The sequence below is a fragment of the Moschus berezovskii genome, chromosome 6 (genome assembly GCF_049115385.1).
Source record: "Moschus berezovskii isolate FMDL1 chromosome 6, NW_MosBer_1.0, whole genome shotgun sequence".
Classification (NCBI taxonomy): Eukaryota; Metazoa; Chordata; class Mammalia; order Artiodactyla; family Moschidae; genus Moschus; species Moschus berezovskii.
In genome coordinates this window covers 41296867-41315712 of record NC_142465.1, presented here as the reverse complement: position 1 = coordinate 41315712, position 18846 = coordinate 41296867, and the positions used below count along the sequence as shown (strand labels likewise).

At 35.0% G+C, this 18846-nt stretch overlaps 1 protein-coding gene across 1 annotated transcript in view; it reads right to left on the bottom strand.

Moving 5' to 3' along the window:
* ADAMTS20 (ADAM metallopeptidase with thrombospondin type 1 motif 20) overlaps positions 1-18846 on the bottom strand; it is a 210082-nt gene that overhangs the window by 169225 nt on the left and 22011 nt on the right. The gene's annotated exons all lie outside the window — the stretch shown is intronic.

Below are 18846 nucleotides of genomic sequence, written 5' to 3'. Positions count from 1 at the left end.
CCATTGAGTTGGTGATGGCATCCAACCATCTCATCCTTTGTCATCCCTTTCTCCTTCCGCCTTCAATCTTCCCAGCATCAGGGTCTTTTCAAATGAGTCAGTTCTTCACATCAGGAGGCCAAAGTATTAAGAGTTTCAGCTTCAGCATCAGTCCTTCCAATGAATATTCAGGATTGATTTCCTTTAGGATGGACTGGTTGGATGTCCTTGCAGTCCAAGGGACTCTCAAGAGTCTTCTCCAACATTACAGTTTGAAAACATCAATTCTTCAGTGCTCAGCTTTCTTTATACTCCAACTCTCACATCCATACATGACTACTGGAAAAACCATAGCCTTGACTAGACGGACCTTTGTTGGCAAAGTAATGTCTCTTCTTATATGCTGTCTTGGTTGGTAATAACTTTTCTCCCAAGGAGCAGCATCTTTTAAATTTCATGACTGCAGTCACCATCTGCAGTGATTCTGGAGCCCAGAAAATAAAGTCTCTCACTGTTACCATTGTTTCCCTATCTATTCGCCATGAAGCGATGGTACCAGATGCCATGATCTTAGTTTTCTGAATGTTGAGTTTTAAGCCAAATTTTTCACTCTCCTCTTTCACTTTCATCAAGAGGCTTTTGAGTTCCTCTTCACTTTCTGCCATAAGGGTGGTGTCATCTGCATATCTGAGGTTATTGATATTTCTCCCAGCAAACTTGCTTCCAGCTTGTGCTTCATCCAGCCTGGCATTTTGCCTGATGTACTTGGCATATAAGTTAAATAAACAAGGTGACAATTTACAGCACTCCTTTCCCGACAATTGACGTACTCCTTTCCCGATTTGGAACCAGTCTGTTGTTCCATGTCCAGTACTAACTGTTGCTTCTTTACCTGCATATAGATTTCTCAGGAGGCAGGTCAGGTGATCTGGTATTCCCATCTCTTGAAGAATTTTTCACAGTTTGTGGTGATCCACACAGTCAAGGGCTTTGGCATAGTCAGTAAAGCAAAAGTAGATGTTTTTCTGGAACTCTTTCGGATTTGATGATCCAGTGGATGTTGGCAATTTGATCTCTGGTTCCTCTGCCTTTTCTAAAGCCAGCTTAAACATCTGGAAGTTCATGGTTCACGTACTATTAAAGCCTGGCTTGGAGAATTTTGAACATTACTTTGCTAGTGTGTGAGACGAATGCAATTGTTCGGTAGTTTGAGCATTCTTTGGCATTGCCTTTCTTTGAGATTAGAATGAAAACTGACCTTTTTACAGTCCTGTGGCCACTGCTGAGTTTTCCAAATTTGCTGGCATATTGAGTGCAGCACTTTCACAGCATCAACTGTTAGGATTTGAAATAGCTCAACTATTCCCATCACGTCCACTAGCTTTGTTCTAAGTGATGCTTCTTAAGGCCCACTCGACTTCTTAAGGCCCACTTGAATAGTAAATCAAAATAAGACACAAACTATCTCTTGAATGATCCCACTATCATCAGTCTCTTCTCCCTCCCATTCACCCTTCATTTGTATCCAAAATGATTCAATTTTTAGGACTATCCGTTTCATCTCATTCTTATTCAAGAAATTACAATGGATCTTCATTGCTGATAAGATGAAGTCCCAGCCCCTACCCATCAGCCTACCACTAAACATAGTCATCCCCACCACCACCAAGCAATACACTCTGTAAGCCCTGACAACACTGCTGGGCAATATGTTCTGCCCTTTGGATATGCTTAATAAATGTTCATGAAAAGAAAGGAAAAGGAGAAGGATGAAGAAAGTGAGGATGACAAAGTTGGAAGTGAGATAGAAAAAAGGAAGATAGAAGGAGGGAGATGGAAGAAAGGAATATAATGAGGAACAACACAATAAATTTATCAGACGAGCAGGGGTGATACAATCAGTTGTCAGCTGCTTCATGTGCAAATGGTTTCTCCCATTCCAAGGGTTGTCTTTTTGTCTTGTTTATGGTTTCCTTTGCTGTAAAAAAAGCTTTTAAGTTTAATTAGATTCCATTTGTTTATTTTTGTTTTTATGTTTCTTACTCTTGAATGTGGGTCAAAAAGAATCTAGCTGTGATTTCTGTCAAAGAGTATGTAAAACAGATAACTAGTGAGAACCTGCTCTGTATAGCACAGGGAGCTCAGCTTGGTGCTCTCTGATGACCTAAGGGAGTGGGTGGGAAGGAGGTTCAAGAGGGAGGGGATAAATATATACAGAAACCTGATTCACTTTATTGTGTAGCAGAAACTAACACAACATTGTAAGGCAATTATACTTGAATTTAAAAAAAACATATCAAGTACAACATTCATTCTGGTCTCTGGGCTGAGGCTGGAATTGATACTCCTGCTCAGTATTTAACCAGATGAGTAAACAAATTTTACATTCTCCAACAGCACGTAATCATCCATTTTAAACACAAGCATGAAATCACATGAAGCTCATTCTAGACCTTCAATATTTCAAACTACTTGTTAAATACCCAACAGGGCTCTCAGCTCAAAGAACTGAGTGTGCCTTGAAATAAAGGACGATCATATCAGAAATACTGTGAAATCTCAGTTATATTTTCTCATGATTTAAATTGCTTTCTGGATCTAGTATATGTCCTATATTGCAACCCTATTGAGTTTTCTTATTAATACTACTAGCAACAATAATGGCAAACATAATATTCAATGAATGCTTACTATGTATCAGGTACTCGTAAACTATCTCATTATTAACAACTTTATAAGGTGGGTATTTTTGATTATCTTTATTTGAAGAAAGCAAGGAACAGGAGGGTCAAGTAAACTGTACATGCTAACATAGCTTATAAATGTAATTTCGGAAAATATTTTTTAAAACAGTAGCATTCCATAACATAAAAATTCATAAAAATCTATAGTTCTCTGATTTGTCAATATTAGAAATATCAACCACTGTTAAAGAATTTGTTTATAAAACACTTTGTAATTCTTTATTTCAAAGAGGTTCACAAGAAAATAATTAGAACCCCATCTATTAGAGATAAATGTGCAGAACATCATGGACTTGCCTGTGGCCAGCTGAAACATGAAATATAAAAGCATTATTACATCATTAGTCCTCATTACATCCCTGAATCAGCTACTATTATGGTGTACTTTTTAAAACAAAGACATGTGACACAAGTCACATAAAATTTCAGCAGCCACCAAAAATAAGTGGCATAACAAAGAGATGAATTCATATTTTCTCAATATCAATTATTACATCTGAATTCCACATCACATGACCCTTTTAAAGGTCATGGGGGTAATACATGCAGAATGTTAAGAATTTAGTAATTAGGGTCATAATGGAAAATCCTGCCTCCTACAAAATTAAAAGAGTTAGTCATATGCATGAAAATATGGGGTCTTGTCTTCTTTGCATTACAGAACCACAGAGTTGAGCTAAAATTCTGATATAAAGGGGTTTAGCTCAATCTTTTACTTTACTTTTTACTTTAGTGGCCCTCAGGGAGAAAAAAAAAGGGGGCACTGGAAACCCCCAAATTACTCCCATTATCCTACATATAGCAAGAAATTCTAGTTCCTTCTGCTATGTGTTCTGACAGAGCAAAGGGCACACTGGTAAATATTACAGAGTAAATATCCTTTCTTCCACATTCTCAAAAGTCAACCTTTGGGGCTAGCTCTGAAGATGTACAAGACAATTTCTCTAATAAGCGGAATCAAGGATTCTTGCATAAATCAAGAGTTAAAAACAAGCACACATTCATTCATAAATTCAAAACCTTTAAGATTTTTTAAATGGAGAGGAACACATATCCATTGTCTCTTATCAGCTTTTGGCACCCCAACCTCCATAGAATAGGAACACTTGCGTTGCCCTTCGCATTTTAGGAAGTGCCTTTTCAGGTCTTAAAATCCTATCTCTTTTCAGAAATTCTAAAAAGAGTGGGATTAAGACAAACTAACCAAATGATACAAATGTAAGAAGAATTTGAATGTACAATTACATATACTGATATAACAATGTTATATTGTATATTGATAATAACAACTGCTTGCAAAGATGCTGAAAATCTTATCAATGAGTTAAATTTATACCCTTAGCAACTAAACATGTAAATGAAATGTGACATTTCATTCTTTAAAGAAAAGTCAGTTATTCATGCTGAACACTACATATCTCATTGATATGCAGTGAGCTTATTTTGCAAAAGAGCATGACTGCTGAAATTAGAACATAGCATGACACTATTAAAATAGACACCAATTGAGAATTCTACCTCATTAATCTTGTCTTCCTATTTTCAGATGAACTTTCATGGCAAGCCACTCCTGAACCACAGCCACTTACTATTACTTAATAGTAGATAAAATAACTCCCTCTGCTTTTCAAACTTTCCATGGCTTGCTCCTAGAGTTCCATTTCCCCATTTTATCTGATAATCTGCCTCATGTGGAATTATTCCAGAACTGCCTTGAGATAATTTTAAGTACTAAGCATCCTAAAACCCCTCCCAAAGTGCAAACTTAGTTCTAAGTAGGCATTTATAAGCATTACACGCTACTTGGGTCTTCCCTGATGGCTCAGCAGTAAAGAATCTGCCCTCAAAGCAGGAGATGCAAGAGACGCCCGTTTGATCCCTGGGTTTGGGAAGATCCCCTGGAGGAGGAAATGGCAACCCACTTCAGTATTCTTACCTAGAAAATCCCATGGACAGAGGAGCCAGGTAGGCTATGGTCCAAGGGTTGCAAAGAGTCGGACATGACTGAGCATGCACACACATCCTATTTTCTCTATCCCTGAACTCATATATTATTTTTCCACACTATTACTAAGTAACTCTAAAATCTTACACTTCCTGTAGTGTTATTAACTATGATTTATGTCTCGGATTTTTTGGAAAATAAAGTTATAACTCATAAAAATATAAAATGTAATGCAAAGAAAGATATACTTTAACTTATTCTTTATTCCAAAGTTACTGCAGTCATTACAACTTATTTCTTAAACTATATATATATATATATATATACTCTTCCTGACTCTAAAATTCCTGAAACAGCTTTGGTTGAAAATAGACTTCTTATACGAAATATTCTTTGAAACTTTAATATTTGCTTAAATTTTTTTTTAAAAAAAGAAATATTGAAATATTAAAGGTATTTCCCAAAGTAAATACAACAGTGAAAAACTTGGAGATCTAATTAAAGACAGTCATTAAATGAACATAAAATATTAAAAATTAAAATTTTATGCAATTTCTTAACAGTACTTAACATATTTATTGTAGATAAATTTTTATTCACATTGCTTTTGTAAAGGCTTTTATTAAGTCCAGTTCTTTTAGTTGCTGACAAAAGTGGGGAAAAAAAATCAAACTCTGAAATCACTGATAGATAGAATTCTTATTTGCAAGCAGGTATTTTGTTTATCTTCTGCTATGCTTCAGAATTTAACAAATTACCACTTTCTAAAAGAATGTTTTTGTCACTTGTACACCAGGAAGTTATTTTAAATCTAGGTACATTTGTATTTAGGCAAAAGAAGTTGCAAACTGCAGATAGATCAGAGTGGGAAGGGAGTTTTTATCTTCAGTTTTCTGGCTCTCTTCCAAGGAAGAAAAGCACAAGGAAGAAGCCTCCAGGGGGGAGGTCCAGAGATCTGGATGCTTTCCACATGAAACAGATGTCTGTCTGACCTGACTACTGGCCCAGCTCTCACTCTACCAGTAATGATCCTCACAGAGTAGAACACCAGCTGGGACCAGCCAAGAACCTGGCCTATCCTTGTGCAATTTTCCCCAACATTTGTACTCATTGTGAAAGTATACAATCTCATGTCTTGATGTCTTTAAACAGAGCTGCTCTTGAACGCTGCAATTCTGAATTAGATTTCAATTACAAATAATTAGAATCTTTCATCTTCATGAGAAAAGCATCACGCAACTCAATACAAGCGATCAAAGATTAAAATTTACTTCACTAGCATTTGCAGTTAAGTCATGTGTTGGAAGACCAAAACAAAACTATAAAATGAACAATCTGGCTGATTAGTAAACTATTACTTTATATAGAAAATTTCACATTTATTGCTCTCCAAAAATCTATTGAATTATTTACTTCTTTACTTTTTGAGTAATTCTAAAAGAATATCAAGTGTATAAAACAAAAATGACTATATAGCTTATATTTCATAGTCCATCATTTTAATCATTCTTCTCAACAGTCTGTCATCATCCTTGCTCTTTTCTATGAAATAAGGGGAAAATTACAAACCAAATCCATTTATAAACAAAGATGTATTAACTCTAAAGAAAATATTACCAAAACTAGTCTGATAAGAACGCAAGCCAGATTTGCCATTTGAGAATCAAATAACTGAACAAAGGGGGAAAATACTTGGTACATGAAGGAAAAAATGTTTCAATAAAATTCAATATCCATTCATAATAAAATTCTTTATGAAGCAGGAGTTTAGGGGAACTTTCTTAATCAGATAAAAATTTATTTTTCTTCCTAAGAAAGACCTGCAACATATTGTTATAGACATTGTGTACATCAGAAAACATCAAATGCTTTCATTTCAAAACTGGTAATGAGGCAAGAATTTTCATCACTGCAATTTCCATTCAACATTGTTCTAGAAATCCTAGTCAGTGCAATAAGGCAAGAAAAGAAATAAAATATGTAAATAATCTTCCAAAGAAAGAAATAAAACTGTCTTATATTTTCATATACAAAACCCAACAGTATAAACAGATAAACAGAATATATAAGCAGAACAAGATCAATATAAAAATTTGCCTGCATTTTTATGTATAATAATTAGAAAATGAAATTGTTATATATAAAATTTATACATTTTAAGTATAATAATTAGATATTAAAATTTAATTATATCATTTACAATAGTGTCTAAACTGGTGAAATACCCAGGAAGAGTCCAAATACACAAGACTTCTACAAAGAAATTTAGAAGACATTAAATGAGAAATTAAGCAGAAATTTATGGATATGTCATATGGATAGATTAGAAGATAATACTTGAAAGATGCCAATGCTTCAAATTGATCTAGTAATCCATTTAAATCCAATAAAAATCCTTTTTATTCTTTTGTGGAAATCAACAATATATATATCAAGAATAGCCAAAATAATCTTGAACAAATTTTGAATAAAATCAAGGATCTGTTGTACCACATTCCAAGACTTATAACAGAGCTATAGTATTTTTAGAACTCTTTTTAGCTTTTTTTGTCTTGGCACAATATCATAAATAGGCCAATGGAAGAAAAAAAAATTATATCTAAAACAGATCCACATATAGGAACACTTCTCAAAATAAATGCTATGCTAAATGTTTTAAATTCCTATGAAATATCACAATTGATTTACATGAAATAAACCTATTTACACTGCTTTCAAAAACTTTATTAAGTTCACTATTTCTAGATTTTGACAAAAGGAATAAATCAAAGTTTGAAATGGATAAATTGAGCTCTTAATTTCAAAGATATAGTTTAATTTATTTTATGCTTCATTCTAGAGCTTAATGTATCACTTTTTCTACAAAAGTGTTCACCATTGACAGGATTAGTCCTCTCAAATCTTAAAGATAGTTAATCTAAGTCTCCTTCGTAATACCTTAATTTTATGAATTTTTATTCTTGAAACTATTCTGGAACCCATTCCAATTAACACAATACTTAGGGTCACCAATCATCTCTACTTTGCAAAATCCAATAATCAGTTCTAAATCTTCATGTTCTTTGAATTCTCAGCACCATTTAGCCAACTAGTCTTACCTTTTGAAAAATCTTTTATCACTTAGATTGGGACACTATTAACTCAGCTTTTCTTATTATCTCCCTACTTTTCAGTCTTCCTAGTTTTCTCCTCATCTCCACAACTGCTAAAAATCAACATGCCTCATTGTTCAGTCCTTGGACTTCTCTTCTGCATCTAATCCATTAATGGATTGGGGGCAGGAGGAGAAGGGGACGACAGAGAGTGAGATGGCTGGATGGCATCACCAACTCGATGGAGGTGGGTTTGAGTGAACTCCGGGAGTTGGTGATGGACAGGAGGCCTGGAGTGCTGTGATTCATGGGGTCACAAAGAGTTGGACATGACTGAGCGACTGAACTGAACTGAATCGAACTGAACACAATTTTATACAAACTTATCTTAAAACCTCATTTATATGGTCTGACTTCAAAATTATTATCCCAAGTTTAGACTCCTTACTGATCTTCCAACTCATATATTCCATTGCCTACCTGACTATTCTCCTTTTGGATATCTAATTAGCACCTTAAATTCAAAATATCTAAAGGCTAATTTCTTGATATTCTCTTCTAATCCATGGTTTCCACAGACTTCCCCGTCTTGGAAAATGACAATTCTTCCATTTGTTCAGGAAAAACAAAAAATATAAAACCTATAAATAATATGTGACAATTTTTACTCTCAACCCCCACCTTCTCTTCACCTATCAGCTTGACAATTAAGATGTACACAGTATCTGTGTACATGGCTAAATTCATGGCTGTTGCCCCAATTCAAGACATCATTTATCAACTTGATTACTGCAATATCCTCTTAACCTTCCTTGCTTCTGCCCTTCTGCTAGCTTTGCAGGATTCCTTACAACAATCTGAGTGATATCTTTAAAAAACAGGCTGATCAGGTCACTCCTACATTCAAAATCCTACAGTGGCTTGCAGTGTTGAAGTTATAGCCAAAGCCATTACTGTGTCTTACAATGTCCTACATGTTGAGACTGGTTCACCATGAATCTAAAATAGCTTAACTTTCGATCTCTCACTTACAAAGTCCCTTTCAAAGACCCTGAAGGAAACATAGAAGTTTTTGTACTCATAATTTATATATTGCTTTTCTTAAAGAAGCTCCCCCTTGTATAAGCTCCAGGTCCCACAACCTGGATTCACCTATATCTACAGGATCTAGCCTCCCGGCACCATATTTACTTCATCCCCTTCTACCCTCTCACCCTGCTCACAGCAACTGTACTTGTACAGGCTGGTCATGGGATGAGTTATACAGCCCCAGCACCACTGTAGCATCAGTGAAGGAGGTGCTCAAATATATATATTATAAATGAATGAACAAATGAAGAAACAAATCCATGGTAGGGTCAAATTGAGACCTCATCCTCAGAGTTACCGATGTGAAACAAGAACCAGAGTCTCCTCTTAGCAGTCAGCTCTTTTCTCCACTTATTCAATTTAAGCTCACCCCAGAATATGGAGCAGGGAAAACCTGCACACATATTTCACTGAACTCTTCCTGCATCCCTTCTTCACTCTTCTTTAGGCACACCACAAGACAGACAGGCTTTTTACTTATTGACCCTACATCATATATTTTCTCCTTCCTGCTGAATGCTATAAATGGAATCCCCTAGGGCTAGTAGTGAATGTACTACTATAGTAAAAGAGAAAGAATTAAGAAATTTCTTCCATGTTCTTGTGGCACAAATTTAAAAGTCATAACCTGAATATCGTCTTGGTCTTTCTATTTGCATTCTCTCCATCACCAAAATAAAAAACTGAGAGGTGGTGAGGAAATCCAAATTTGCTTGCATGTATGCAAAATTATTGAATATCATGACAGCAGAAAAAAATGAATTGACTGAAAATTCTGGACAGTGTTACACTAAGAACAAAACTACTAGCTCTCTTTCTTGTACCGTAGCTTGTATTTTAGTTATTAATGTCTCAGTCTTCTACTCATTTTGTATATTTCAACACAAAGTTCAACTACTAATCTGTTAAAGTCAGAAATATTCTCTTCATTCTGTATGTATCAGTTGTTGGCATTTTCTTTTGCCAGTTCTCATAGGCACCAAACAATTTTTATAACACCAGTATTATAACTGCTCATCTTGTGTCTCTGCACAGTTTCCCCTCTCTAGCATGTATTCACCTAACTTCTCACAACAGTCCCCAATTTCTCTTTGGGTATCTATCTCCATCTATTCACTTAGTCAATAGTTCCAGTTACACTCACCTGACCCTATCAGCAGAGTGATGTGGCTGATTACATCTCTGTCTCCCAATAACAGCAATTAATTCAGACCAAGTCAGGCCAAACAACATAATCAGACCCCATATCAGGATCTTTGTTTGACCTACTTGAGGAGATGACTCTCAGTATCTACAGGATCAGTGTTGAGGTAAAGCCCAAACCCCTAATCCAGTTTATACTGACCTCCATGAACTTTCCCTTGTTTACCTCCCTGGTATGAGATCATCCTGCTTCTGTATGGAATACTTCTCACCCTCTCCCTGTCTAATCCTTACTCTTCTTCTGGGTTTCAGATAATCAGCTATTTTCTCAAGTAAGCTTCTACAACTTTCATGTCTGAGTTAGACTGTCTTTGTATGACACCCCAAAGCATCTTCTAAATAAACCTCATCTTTCATACCTATCTGTAAGCAATACAGTTATTTTAGTACTAACAATTTCTCAACTATTTACATGGCATGTATTATAAGCATAACATAGTATTAGTTGCTGTGAGGAATATAAAAAATGGAAAAAATATAACCTTTTAGTTTAAGGAACATAAACAAAGAATCTTAAAACTGAGGTGTAGGATAACAGAGCATATAAGAAATTTTAAAACAATACAAGATAGTGTTAATTATGTGCAGAATAAGTAGAGCAGCCCCTAAATCGTGAGATATTACAGAGCCAGAAATTCAAAAGTCCATGGTCTTAATCTGACAAAATCATGGAGGGGGGGTATGTTAACCATAGGAGAATTAGTAAGATGTTAATTACAAGTAAAATGAATAGCAACTTTTAGTAGAGTAAGAAACTATACTAAGATACAGTTAGGAAAAGAGCTAAAAACTAATAACTCCATTCACATTTTTATCTCTATAAGTGAAGAGCATCTTAAATATCTAAATAAACTTAAATTTACAGCAAAGGGATTTTTAAAAAATTTGAGGAGATACCTCTCATTGTAGAGAAAACGTTAAGGAGAAATTTCTTTAAAGAACAAGTGACTAAGAGTATGAAAGAAGCCAAAGGAAATATATGGTGGAGACAGAGCACTGAAGAACAAGTACTACTACAATACAGGGTAAATGGAGATGTATTCAATTCTAGCAGTGAGGCTTATATTACCAACAAGTTAAAACACATAGAAACTTAACATAGATGCAAAAATCCTTAACAAAATTCTAGCAATCAGAATCCAACAACACATTAAGAAGATCATACATCATGACCAAGTGGGCTTTATCCCAGGAAGGCAAGGATTCTTCAATATCCGCAAATCAATCAACGTAATACACCACATTAACAAACTGAAAAATAAAAATCATATGATTATCTCAATAGATGCAGAGAAAGCCTTCGACAAAATTCAACATCCATTTATGATAAAAACCCTCCAGAAAGTGGGAATAGAAGGGACATACCTCAACATAATAAAAGCTATATATGACAAACCCACAGCAAACGTTATCCTCAACGGTGAAAAACTGAAAACATTTCCCCTAAAGTCAGGAACAAGACAAGGGTGCCCACTCTCACCACTACTATTCAACATAATTCTGGAAGTTTTGGCCACAGCAATCAGAGCAGAAAAGGACATAAAAGGAATACAAATTGGAAAAGAAGAAGTAAAACTTTCACTGTTCGCTGATGACATGATCCTCTACACAGAAAACCCTAGAGACTCTACCAGAAAACTACTAGAGCTAATCAGTGATTACAGTAAAGTTGCAGGATATAAAATCAACACACAGAAATCCTTTGCATTCCTATACACTAATAATGAGAAAATAGAAAGAGAAATTAAGGAAACTATTCCATTCACTGTTGCAACGAAAAGAATTAAATACTTAGGAATATATCTATTTAAGGAAACAAAAGACTTGTACGTAGAAAACTATAAAACTATTGAAAGTAATCAAAGAGGACACTAATAGATGGAGAAATATACCATGTTCATGGATTGGAAGAATAAATATTGTAAAAATGAGTATACTACCCAAAGTAATTTATACATTCAATGCAATCCCTATCAACCTACCAACGATATTTTTCACAGAACTAGAACAAATAATCTCACAATTTGTATGGAAATACAAAAAACCTCGAATAGCCAAAGCAATCTTAAGGAAGAAAAATGGAACTGGGGGAATTAACCTGCCGGACTTCAGGCTCTACTACAAAGCCACAGTCATCAAGACAGTATGGTACTGGCATAAAGACAGAAATATAGATCAGTGGAACAAAATAGAAAGCCCAGAGATAAATCCACGCACCTATGGACACCTTATCTTTGACAAAGGAGGCAAGAATATAAAATGGAGAAAAGACAGTCTCTTTAACAAGTGTTGCTGGGAAAACTGGTCAGGAACTTGTAAAAGAATGAAACTAGAACACTTCCTTACACCATACACCAAAATAAACTCAAAATGGATTAAAGAGCTAAATGTAAGACCAGAAACTATAAAACTCCTAGAGGAGAACATAGGCAAAACACTCTCCGACATAAATCACAGCAGCATCTTCCATGACCCACCTCCCAGAATATTGGAAATAAAAGCAAAAATAAACAAATGGGACCTAATTAAAATCAAAAGCTTCTGCACAGCAAAGGAAACTATAAGTAAGGTGAAAAGACAGCCTGCAGAATGGGAGAAAATAATAGCAAATGAAGCAACTGATAAAGGATTAATCTCCAAAATATACAAGCAGCTCCTGCAGCTCAATTCCAGAAAAATAAACGACCCAATCAAAAAATGGGCCAAAGAACTAAACAGACATTTCTCCAAAGAAGACATAAAGGTGGCTAACAAACACATGAAAAAATGCTCAACATCCCTCATAATCAGAGAGATGCAAATCAAAACCACAATGAGATACCATTTCACACCAGTCAGAATGGCTGCTATCCAAAAGTCCACATGCAATAAATGCTGGAGAGGATGTGGAGAGAAGGGAACCCTCTTACACTGTTGGTGGGAATGCAAACTAGTACAGCTACTATGGAGAACAGTGTGGAGATTCCTCAAAAACCTGGAAATAGAACTGCCATATGATCCACCAATCGCACTCCTGGGCATACACACCAAGGAAACCAGAATTGAAAGAGACACATGTACTCCAATGTTCATTGCAGCACTGTTTATAATAGCCAGGACATGGAAGCAACCTAGATGTCCATCTGCAGACGAATGGATAAGAAAGCTCTGGTACATATACACAATGGAGTATTATTCAGCCATTAAAAAGAATACATTTGAACCAGTTCTAATGAGGTAGATGAAACTGGAGCCTATTATACAGAGTGAAGTAAGCCAGAAACACCAATACAGTATACTAACACATATATATGGAATTTAGAAAGATGCAAATGATAACCCTGTATACGAGACAGCAAAAGAGACACAGATGTATAGAACAGTCTTTGGGACTCTGTGGGAGAGGGTGAGGGTGGGATGATTTGGGAGAATGGCATTGAAACACGTATGTTGTCATATGTGAAACGAATCACTAGTTCAGGGTCGATGCATGTTATAGAATGCTTGGGGCTGGTGTGCGGGGATGACCCAGAGGGAGGATAAAGGGAGGAGGGAGGTGGGAGGGGGGTTCAGGAGGGGGAACTTATGTAAACGCAGGGCAAATTCATGTCAATATATGGCAAAACCAACCAATATAATATTGTAAAATTAAAAAAAAAAAGCCCCCCTCCAAAAAAAAAAAATCATAAAAAAAAGAGAAATACTGAGTCTCAGAAAATGCAAAAAAAATAAATAAATAAATAAAATTTTTAAAAAAATAAATAAAACCATAATGCCCCCCCAAAAAAAAAAGAAACTTAACCAAGTTACAAAGTGACTAAGAACACTACATCACTACATAAGAAATTTCAAAACAGGAAGTGTACCAATCTGAAGCAAAGACAGAAAAGTTCTTAATGGAGTGGAAGAGAAACACAGACGCACAGTGCATTTTAAAGAAGGATTAACAATTTCAGTCTCACCTCAACAGAGGTTTGATGAACACATGAACCAGAACAAGTTGACATCAGAATGCCAAGCAACAAAAAAAAAGCTATAATTTTACAGTGAGAGATAAGTAAATCTTTAACAGAAACATAAGTGGTTTGGCACTATTATATTTAAGACAGAGGTGTAGTTTACTCTTCAATTAGGGGTTATAATTATCATTTCTTTTATACCTCAAGAAGCACAATTCTCCCCATCAATTCCCAAATTAGTACAAAGACAACGTCAAGAAAAAGACTACACTTCAAAACTAGAAGAATGGATCATTATTCCTACAAGCAAAACATTCTCCAGTTTAAGGACAGAGCATGAAATATATAATCCCAATACAGAGGAAGGAAGATTTTTAAGAGTGGGTAGTCTTTAGGTAGTCCTTCCTGGAAAGAACTGCTGCTACCACAGTTAAAATATGAAGGATCACGTGACTTTCCATGATACATAGTTTCATATGTATAGAACAGTCTTTTGGACTCTGTGGGAGAGGACGAGGGTGGGATGATTTGGGAGAATGGCATTGAAACATGTATATTATCGTATGTGAAACGAATCGCCAGTCCAAGTTCAACGCATGATACAAGATGCTCGGGTCTGGTGTACTGGGATGAACCAGAGGGATGGGATGGGGAGGGAAGTGGGAGGGGGGTTCAAAATGGGGAACATATGTACACCTGGGGCCGATTCATGTCAATGTATGGCAAAACCAATACAATAATGTAATTAGCCTCCAATTAAAATAAAAAATAAATAAATAAACTACAATATTTTTTAAAAATAATAAAAAATTTAAAAAAAGATACATATTTTCAAAATGCACCTGTCAGACTGGATAAACATATCCTCTGGTTCCCTGCATGTGCGTTCCCTTCTTCATATCCCATTTAAAACACAATTCACCCAACGGGAATCATTAACTTCATTAAAGTAAAACTAGATAATACAAGACTTCACAAATAAAATAGGACTTCAAAGTTCTGGGAACTGCCACAGGTATAATAATGACAACACAAAGTAAGTATCAAAAATGGCAGACTGATCCTTCTTTCTGGAATGAATTATTTATGCACATTTCACTATTATACATGCACATTTCACTATTATAGCAAGCAGAACATACAATTGGCAAAATAGGTCAGCTAATAAAATAATGCTCTATGCACAGAAAAAATCATTGTCACAGCACTACTAGATCTTCCCCTCACAGAAAACATGTATGAGCGAAGGATGATTACAGCTCAGAATTACTCTCAGGAACAGTGACACATGACTATAAGGAGTGCTTTGAAAAGTATAGATCCATATATATATATATATATATGGGCTTCCCTGGGAGCTCAGCAGTAAAGAATCCGCCTGCCAATGTAGAAAATGCAGGTTTGATCCCTGGGTTGGAAAGATCCCCTGGAGAAGGAAATAGCAACGACTCCAGTATTCTTGCTTGGGAAATCCCATGGACACAGGAGCCTGGCGGGCTACAATCCATAGGGTCACAAAAAGTCAGACACAACTGACTAACTAAACAATAACAAGATATATATATATATATATATATATATCTTCAATAACAAGATATATATATATATATATATATCTTCTATTCCATACCATTCACAGTCTCAAAATCTTAACAGTTTCGTCAAATTTCACAATTTGGGATTTTTCTTTTCTTGGGATAAAATTGAACTTAAGAACATTGCTAGTATAATAAGATGAAGAATAGCCATTTAAGCAAATAGACTACTTTTACGAACTTTAGAATGTTGATTAACAAATCAAAAAAGAAAACCTGAAGGTTGAGGCAAATAATCTGTTATTAAAATATAAATCAATCTTTTCTAGTTAACCGAACAGGACTTTAAAAAGTAATACTTGTTAAGTTTGCATCATATAGCATATGTTTAATTTCAACAGAGATTTGAACACCAAAAACATACAGGCTTCTTTTGGGGAGTGCAGGTAAAAAGGGAGATAGGAGAGAGAGTAACTTTGCATTCAGATGTATTGAATCTAAGATACCCTGGGACATCCAAGAAAACACACTGGCATCTGGCAGTTGTAACCCTGAAATTTCATCTTAGGACAAGCTGAAGATGAACATGTTTAAGTTCTGTGTCATTTAAATTAGTAGCTAAAAATTAGAGAAGTACAAAGAAAATCACATAGACTATATAGGAAGTGGTATAAAGTGGTGGCCAAGAAGTGCACTTTTAAAAAATGTTCAACTTAGAAGATGGGAAAGCAATAACAACCAAGAAGAGAAATGGGAAGAAAGGGAAGAAAGAAAAGGACTCAGAAGAGAGAGAGACAGAGACGTGATGGCAGAATGGGACTAAGCCTCACCCAGCCTCCCAAGGAACACAGACCAGCTCCGATCTGCCTTGAAGAGTAAGTACTGGCAGAACCACACTTAACAGAATCCATTCTGATTCTGGGTGATTTTCATTCCTATCAATCTTTTCAGGGTTTCCCTCCCCTTTGGGTTTTAATTTTGTTACTGTGTGGTTGTTTGTTCATCTCATGGATTTTATGAGCTTATTTTGCCATTTCCACTGGATTTTACTTCTAATATGGCTAATATATACCTGGAAACCTGGCATCCACAATGGCTAAGGTTCAACTACCAAGCATAATCCATATGGCCACATGATGAAATCTGATGTAAAAAACAATTTAATCCATCAAGACTGAAGTGACTATGAATTATAGCATTTTAGAATTTTAAATAAATTTAAATCAATAGAAATATGGGAAAAAATGGCTTTTCCTTTTCCAATTAATTCTTTTGGTTTATAAGTTAAAGCTTTAGGCCTACCTACTTGAAGAATTCTCCTCAATGAGGGTTCATCTTTAGAATATATAAGATCCTGCAAGCATTACAGAACAGTAGTGTGTGAACTGCAGACGAAGAAAAAAACCTTTGATAACATTTTACTAATGACATTTACAACTCTCCATTTTACTAACAGGATGATGATTAGCAGCTAATTATTTAGGCCATTAATTGATTGCCTTTTTAGTGATTAAAAATATGTATGTTAATTATACCTAAAAATGTAGGTAATTTAAGAATTGAAAAGAATGATACTATTTTAGCATTTTAGTAGATAAACGTTTTATGAAAATATATTGTGATTAAAAGAAAACTAAAACTCATAGCTTTCTATTTCCTTGCTATTTGTAGTTTTTATAATAAATCTAATTTAGTACAAGTTGTTTTTTTTTTTTTTGCTTTTTTAAACAAAAGGGCCTGGCTTTTCTTGAACCCTTCTCTTTCTGATAATGAACAGATTGTGAATGCAAAACCCTGCATATCATTATGTGAAACATTTATGCATTCAGAGTGTCTACTTGGTGGCTTTCTTCTTAAGAAGCTAAACAATTCATTAAACAAGCTGCTCATGAATGGTGGATCAGAACAAGCATAAGCTGCCTTCCGTAGAATTCTATTGTAGAGCTGTACCCATTTGTGTTTTCTTTGAAGCCATAAAAATGAAACCCTTATGCTCATATTAAAAGCATAAGAAAGGCATCTATTATGTCAATAGATTTAAAACACGGCCTTAGACACAGTGAGAACCACTCCAAAATGGCACTCATATAATAGCAGAGGTTAAGAAGTGCATTCCCAGGGAAAACCTTCAAAGGCCTACATATCATTATATCCCAAAACAGATGGCATTGCAGCGTTTGGAACCATAGTTCACGGACACCTACAATCTCAAATAAATCCTTTCTAATCCCACTCTTGTCTAGATTTTATACTTTGATGGTAAGTGCAGGTGCTTTTCACCATTCTTCATAGAGTGACATAAAATGATATGATGAAGATTCATGTATATTATAAGGACACAGCTCTTAATACAACTTCTATGCAATATACAAGTATTCTACTAGCAACAGACTTACATTTTATAGAAATCATCAATTCCTAAGTTCTAAACCATGAATAATCTTCATTAGTTTGAATTTTACAGGAAAAAAAAGAGGGACATATTTCTCTCATATATTGCTGGAAATAAAACTTGATTTAAAAAAAAACACTTTGCAAAATAATGTGGAATTCTCTAGTAACAATCTGTATACTCTGGATGGACTCAAACACAGGAGATGAGGATGAGAATTTTCACAGCAGCATTTTTTATAGTAGCAAAAATCTGCAAGTAACCCATAAGCTCATTGACAGGAAGATGGATATGTGAATTGTTATATATACCCTACAATGAAAATGAACAGCTGCCACATGTACCAACATGGCCAACCCTTAGAAACAATACTGAGCAAAAAAGTCCCAGAAAACTACCTGAAATATTTCCTTTATACAAATTTAAAAGTATGTAAAGTTGAAGCAACGTGTTATTGTTACTAAGGTTCAGTTTCTTCAATCATTTAAATTCTGCTGAGAAAAATCATACTACTGTCACTAACAGATTAAAGTAAAAAAATTTCTGGTTCTTTGTTACAAACCTCAAATATATGGACTCTGAACACAGGTTAGAATTGCACAGGCCCACTTTTATATGAGTTTTTCTCACTAAATACATACTACAGTACTATGCAATTTATGATTGGTTGAATCCATGGATGTGGAACTGTATATAAGGAGCATTAACTGTAAAGTTATACATGAATTTTCAACTGGGCAGGGGATCAGTAACCCTCATGTTTTTCAAAGGTCAACTCTACTGAATACTTTTTTGAATGTAAACTTAATGTACAACAAAATTGCCTATAGATTAATTTCTAATGGATCCCTCAGGTCAATAAAATTTGTTTAAAATATGACATATATCAAGATTTAAAGAAAATACATAAACTCTAAACTAAAAAAGAT